A 7,307-nucleotide genomic window follows, 5' to 3' on the forward strand; every position below is an offset into this window, starting at 1 on the left:
TATTTTGGATTATATGGAGTAAAACTTGCAAATTCAAGAGATCACAAAAGGATGCAAAACTCAATGACCCAGATCACGTAAGAGAAAGAAAAATATGATTAATCAAGAACCATTAAGATTAATTAGGCATTTAATAACAATCAAGTTAGAAAGAACATAATTAATCTGAATTATTAATATTCATGCACTATTAAGATTAATCAAGCAGATTGTTTCCACATAAAATAATTGAATTATAAACAATTGATAAAATGGATGAAAATTAATGAATCAATTAAATCAGTCTAATTTAATTTAAAAAATTCCATTTTGAAATCAAGCCGAAATAAGCAAACTAGAAAGGAAGTAACTCTAAGAGATGGAGGGAAGAAGAAGAAAGTCACCTCTAAGGCTCTGAAGTAGAAACACACACTCTCTGAAGCAGAAACAAGATGAATTGCTGATAGGAGGACGAGCACCATGTCACAGGGCCAAGGAGAAGGAGGAGCATTATGTCAGGGAGGAAGAGGAGAACCGTGTCACAGCGTCAGGAAGGAAGAGTAGCACCACATCAGGGAGGAGGAGGAAGAGCACCGCATCACGGTGTTAGGGAGGAGGAGGAGCACTGCATCAGGGAGGAGGAAGAGCAACGTGTCACAGCGTCAGGGAGGAAGAAGAGCACTGCGTCAGGGAAGAGGAGAGCATTGAATTCGTCTTCAGCAGGTTTCAACGCAGGTTTTGTCGTCACTCGTCAGGGTCTCAGGGAGGAGGAAGTCACTAATTTGATTTTAGGGCTTTTAGGGCTTGTAAGGCCAGCCTTGTTTCAAATTTTTTTAGGAGACTTAATTAGGGTCAAGGCTTACAAAATGTGCTTTTGTAATTTTTAGGGCTATAGGCTGAAATTATTTTGAAGGGTTTAGAGCCAGCCCTAGGGTCTTGGGATCAATTGACACCATTACCTGCCACCATCACTGTTGTTGCCTCTGCATGCCACCACCGCTGCTTTTGCCTTTGCTTCCTCCTCCTCATGCCTCTGCCCTTGAGCTACCACCTCAACCACCACTTTTATGCCCTTTCTGGATTGACTCACGGTGCTGCATTTGCCTTTACATTGCCAATTTGCCTTTATATGTGTAACGGCCTAGCCTCGAAGAAACGACGCTTTTTTGGGATCAAACGGAATTTTTATGGAATTTTTAAGAATTTTAGTGCATAAAGCACCTCTGCTGCACATGTGCTATGTCATCAAGCTGCTGAGTCAGCAGCTTGACTGCACCAGACACCTCTCCTGATCTAAGTAAGCACGTCGTGAAAAGTTGCATTTTTTAGCCACTTCGGGTCCGAATTTCAAAATTCTGATTTCTGTGGTTGGTCTCTATGTGACGAGCTGGTCTCGAATTTCGAGAAAAAAATTATATTATTATTTCCTCTGTTGTGGTTAATGTTGATCTATGTTTAGTAATATAATAACTGAGCTAGAAATCTACCGGTAATGGATAATACCGACATTCTTAGATGAACTTAGCAATGCTAATGCTTTATCATATATCTTTTATCCTCATGATTATCATGTTACTAGTATCATTTATACTAGTAAAGCTCATGCTTATCCTTTAGTAATGTAATCTGATGTATCTAGTTTTAGTAATTATCTTCTGAATGATATTTTATTATTAAACTCTGATGAGTCAGCACCCTGTGACACGTGGCTTTTCCAGAGTTAGCCACCACGTGTTTCCTTTCTTGCTCTCCAAGAAAAGGTTCCTTAAGAGAAAGTAAGAAATACTTGTGTTCTAACACATCTAGCTTCAGTAATTATCCTTTCTTGAGATATTTTTACACCAAATTTTAGGATAATGCTTATCCAAACCTCACGTTCTCTCATGTATCATCATTGCTATAATTTTTACTTTCTAAACAAGTTAGAATTCGAAAATCACCATGAGATAAAGTAAAAGAACTTCCATGAAACTTCCATGAACACCTGAGCTTCAACCTCCGTTCTTTCTCAAACTAAAACCCCTATCAAAAATCTAAACCGACCAAAGTATTCATCTCTTCCTCCTCTTCATTTCTATGACAATTTTCAAGGATTAAATCAAGGTATGATGGCTGCTCCTCCTCCTTGAAGTTTCAGCCATGGTGGAGAAATCAAGCTAATGATGTTTTCTTCATGTTTTCTCTTAGGATCTCTTGTTCACTCACCATAAGCTCTAAAACATGTGATTTCTAGCTGCCCTAAGGTGAGAATAACCTTATTTTCATCATCATAAAGCTTCAGCCTTCATAGTTCATATGGTTCTAAAGTTATTTTTGATGTTAAAATATGCGTAAAAGTGCTTTTGGAAGCTTGTTTTGGGTTCAACTTTTGGGCAGCAGCAAAGGAGGTAAGGTTTTGTAAATTAATCAATGATTGGATATTTTCTTGAAGTGTGAAATCAGATCTTGTTGCTTGAAGCTTGATTTTGAGTGTTTGTGTGATGGTTTGATCATGAGATCTTGTTGTTTAATGCTTGAGAATCAAGTTTTTAATGGTTCTGAAGTTGTTGTTGCTGCTGCTGGAAAACGTGGCTTTCCAGTCATGAAATTCATGATATTTGATACTTATTTGATGTGTATTTGATGGCTTAAACGTTTCTCTTTGGTTTGGTAACAATCAGGTAAAAATCAGTTACCAAAAAGATTGAAAAACTAGCTGAAAATCAAGTGAAAATCTGATGAATTTTTGGAAAAATATTTTGGATTTTTAGAAGGATGTGAAAACATTTATTTTGATGATTTTGAGGTCAAAATGCAATTATTAAAGAGTTTGGGGTTGAAAGTTAATTAATAGAAAGTTGAGAGGTGACAAACCCCAATTTGACGGTTTGTTTTGTATTGATTTTTGGGGATTTTATCACCTTTTACCCATATTCATTCAAGAAATAGCATGGTTTTGTATATTCTCCTTTAATTGTGCTTGAATGTGAAAACATGCTTTTTAGGACTCAAAATAGCTAAATTTAATTCACCTTGATTCTATTAGATGCTTTGATATGTTTGTTAAGTGATTTAAGGATTAGGAGGCAAAGATTGGATCAAGGGAATGAAGAAAGAAAGCATGAAAAGTTAGAGAACTCATGAAGAAATGGAAGAACCAGAAAGTTGTCAAGCCGACCTCTTCGCACTTAATCGGCCATAACTTGAGCTACAGAGGTCCAAATGATGCGGTTCCAGTTGGGTTGGAAAGCTAACATCCGGGGCTTCAAAACGATATAAGATTTGCTATGGTTGAACTAGGCATGGTGACGCGTACGCGCACGGTACGCGGACGCGCCGATGGTGGCACATGGTTCACTTAAAGCAAAACGTGGCCAGCGAATTCTGAAGCCTTGTGGGCCCAATCCAACTCATTTCTGATGCTATTTAAGCCAAGGATTGAAGGGGGAATAAAGATAGTTCTTCTTTGCTTTTCTATTGTTGATCTCTTGTTTTTGTAGTTGTAGATTCCTTTAATTCTTGCATTTAATAATGTTTACTTCTATTGCACTTTATGTGTTTGTTGAAATGCCTCTTTTAGTTTTAGTGTAGATTTTGTTCTTCTTGGCCTAGGTAGAGTAATTAGTGACACTTGAGTTATCTAATTCCTTTGTTGATTGATAATTGGAGAGATTGCTAATTGGTTTGGAGTACACTAAAGCTAGTCTTTCCTTGGGAGTTGGCTAGAACTTGTGGCTCAAGTCAATTCATCCACTTGACTTTCCTTTAATTAGTAAGGGTTAACTAAGTGGTAGCAATAAACAATTCTCATCACAATTGAGAAGGATAACTAGGATAGGACTTCTAATTTTCTTACCTTGCCAAGAGCCTTTTATAGTTGTTAGTTTATTTTCATTGCCATTTACTTTTCATGCTTCTTATCCAAAACCCCAAAATAACTCATAGCCAATAACAAGACACTCTATTGTGATTCCTAGGGAGAACGACCCGAGGTTTGAATACTTCGGTTATTAATTTTAGGGGTTTGTTTTAGTGACAAACAATCTTTTGTATGAAAGGATTAGTGATTGGTTTAGAAACTATACTTGCAACGAGAATTCCTTTGTGAAATTCTAGACCATCAAAAATCCATTCGTCAAAAATGGCGCCGTTGCCGGGGAGTTGCAATGGTGTTATGTTATTGGTTATTGTATATATGTGAATAGTGTGAATATGTTTGCTTTTGTTAGCTCTTACTAGTTTTAGGATTTAATTTTCTTGCTTCTTATTTGATTTTGTTTTCATTCTCCTCTTGCTATCATGAATTCTCACCTTGGCTATGAGTTTGGTTACAACATGTTGTAGGTGATGAGGACTATAATAGAGATGTGTATCAAGGATGGGACAATCAAATGTGGGAAGAGCCATATGCTTACGATCAATCCTCATGGCAACAACCCCCATCAATGCACTATGAGGAAGAGCCATTCTTTGATGCATATCAATCAAATGGCTATGGTGAATCTCCTTGTGATTTTCAAGAACCACCACCATATGCCTATGAGTCATATCCTCAACATGACCCTCAACCACACTCACAAGCCTATTTTCAACAAACACCTTCATATGACCCTAATCCATATCCATCCTACCAACAACCATATGAGCAATATGAACCACATATGGAGCCACCACCATTCCAACATCAATATTTTCAAGAGCCACCTCCTCCACATTATTACCAAGATGAACCACCTCCAATATATGAAAACTTTCAACCACAAGATGAATACTACTTTCCACCACAACCTTCCATGGAAGAATACTCATATCCATTGATCCAAGAGCCACATGATCCTAATCATATTATCCAAGAGGAACAAGAGTCAAGGGATCGTCTCAAGGAAGCATTGGATCAATTTCAAGCAACCATGGAGTGTGTTGTGCAATAAGTGAAAAGAGTGGGAAACATAGAACCACCACAACTCTACCAACAAGAATCAACCTACCAAGAAGAACCACCTTCCTACTATGAACCCTCCTCCCAATTTAATGAACCCTTCCACCCACCCCAATCTCTAATGGATGAAACCTTTGGTGTTCTTGTTCAAGGGCAAGAAGAGATGAAAAGGGATGTGCAAAATTTCATGGCCACCTTGGATGCGGTAACAAATCAATTAGCCTCCCAATGCTTGAACACTCAAGGAACTCCCATGGCTACATGTGGAGAATCGAATGAAGGACATAGCATGAAGGAGAGATTGGAAACTCCGGTGGGAAATGAGGGAAGTTGCTTTGTATTGGAACAATTGGAGGAAGCTTTAATTGTTGAAGACAAGGAAGAAGTGGTAGAAGACTTAGGAGATGCGGAGCTTCCATGGAAACATAGAGTTGAAGAAAACCCCTCCAAGATGATTGAAATTGATGCTAGGGAGGAACGTGCACACCTTCCAAGGCATATTCCATATGAAGACTTGGATGGGATAGAGCAAGAATTGAGTTCCCATGGCAATAAAGAGCAAGCATCAAGTCCTAGTAGCGGAGAATCCTTTGAACTTGAAGAACCCTCCCCCGGTGCATTTGAAAAGGTTGTGGAAGTAAACTCCTTTCACCCTCCCAATTATAGTTTGATTAAGGGAAAAGGCTTAGATAGTTTGATTATTAATGAACAAAGGATTGAATTAGAGAAATCTTGTGAAGAGGTGGAAGTCCCTAGAAATAGAAGAACGGGGGTTGGTTATGCTTTGTCAAGATCTTTGGAAGCATCTTTGCCTAGGTGGCCATCTACTCCTCCACTTGAGTGGGTAAAATTCATTTCTATTAGCTTTATTGTCCCACTTGAGTATGGCTTGCTTGAAACGGATGGTCAACTTAGGATCCTTTGTGGGATGAAGCGTAAGCGAAAGATGTTTCGTGGTTGGCGAAGGATTAGTGATTGGTTTAGAAACTATACTTGCAACGAGAATTCATTTGTGAAATTCTATACCATCAAAAATCCGTTCGTCAAAATGGCGCCGTTGCATGAGATAATTTTAAGTTCTTCCTCTCTTTTAAATTTTTTTTTCTTTTAATATAAATGAAAAATTTTTTTTTAATAAAAAAAAATAATAATATAATACTAAATAAATAAATAAATAAATAAATAAATAAATAACATACCAAAAAAAAAATTAAAAATATTTTGAAAAACAGAGCACCATCCACGCGTACGCGCACTACGTGCGTACGCGTGCATCAAGCGTTTTGGACCATCCACGCGAGCGCGCCATGCATGCGTACGCATGGAATGAGAAGTTCCACCATCCATGCATTTTTCCAGAGAGTTGTGCCTGCGCCGCACCAACATTGTGCCTTTCGCACAAACCTATTTGCGCGCTCGCGCACATGACGCGTACGCGTCACTCTCGAAATAAGCCATCCGCGCGCGCGCGGCATGCGCGCGTACACGCGGATTTCCTTCCTTCACCACATTTCTTTTCTTCTCCTCTTTCTATTTCTTTCCTTCTCCTTTCTCCTACCCCTCATCCAACACTTCCAAACACCATCGATAACCATTTATTTTAGTTGGTTGTTAGTTAGTTGGTTAGTTGATTAGCTAGTTTTAGTTTAGTTTTCATTTTATTTTCTCTCTTTTCATCATGGGATCAAGGGAATGAAGAAAGAAAGCATGAAAAGTTGGAGAACTCATGAAGAAATGGAAGAACCGGAAAGTTGTCAAGCCGACCTCTTCGCACTTAATCGGCCATAACTTGAGCTACAGAGGTCCAAATGATGCGGTTCTAGTTGGGTTGGAAAGCTAACATCCGGGGCTTCGAAACGATATAAGATTTGCTATGGTTGAACCACGCATGGTGACGCGTACGTGCACGGTACGCGGACGCGCCGATGGTGGCACATGGTTCACTTAAAGCAAAACGTGGCCAGCGAATTCTGAAGCCTTGTGGGCCCAATCCAACTCATTTCTGATGCTATTAAAGCCAAGGATTGAAGGGGGAATGAAGATACTTTTGGAGACTTTTCCATACTTTTCATACTTTAGAAGTTAGTTACCATTAGTTTAGTTTAGCTTAGTTTAGTAGTGAGAATTTAGTTTCTAGAGAGAGAAGCTCTCCTTCTCTCTAGAATTAGGATTAGGTTTAGTTCAATAATCTTAGATCTAGATTCTAATTCATGCTTTCATCTCCTTCTACCTCTCAATTCCTTGTTGTTACATTCATTCTTCTTCCATTCCTTTGTTGTAATTTCCTTTATGTTGTTCTTATGTTTTGTTGTAGATCTAGTATTGTTCCTTCTACATTCTTCCAACTCAATAAGAGGTAATTCATAATAAATGTTCTTCTTTGCTTTTCTATTGTTGATCTCTTGCCTTT

The sequence above is a fragment of the Arachis ipaensis genome, chromosome B06 (genome assembly GCF_000816755.2).
Source record: "Arachis ipaensis cultivar K30076 chromosome B06, Araip1.1, whole genome shotgun sequence".
Taxonomy (NCBI): Eukaryota; Viridiplantae; Streptophyta; class Magnoliopsida; order Fabales; family Fabaceae; genus Arachis; species Arachis ipaensis.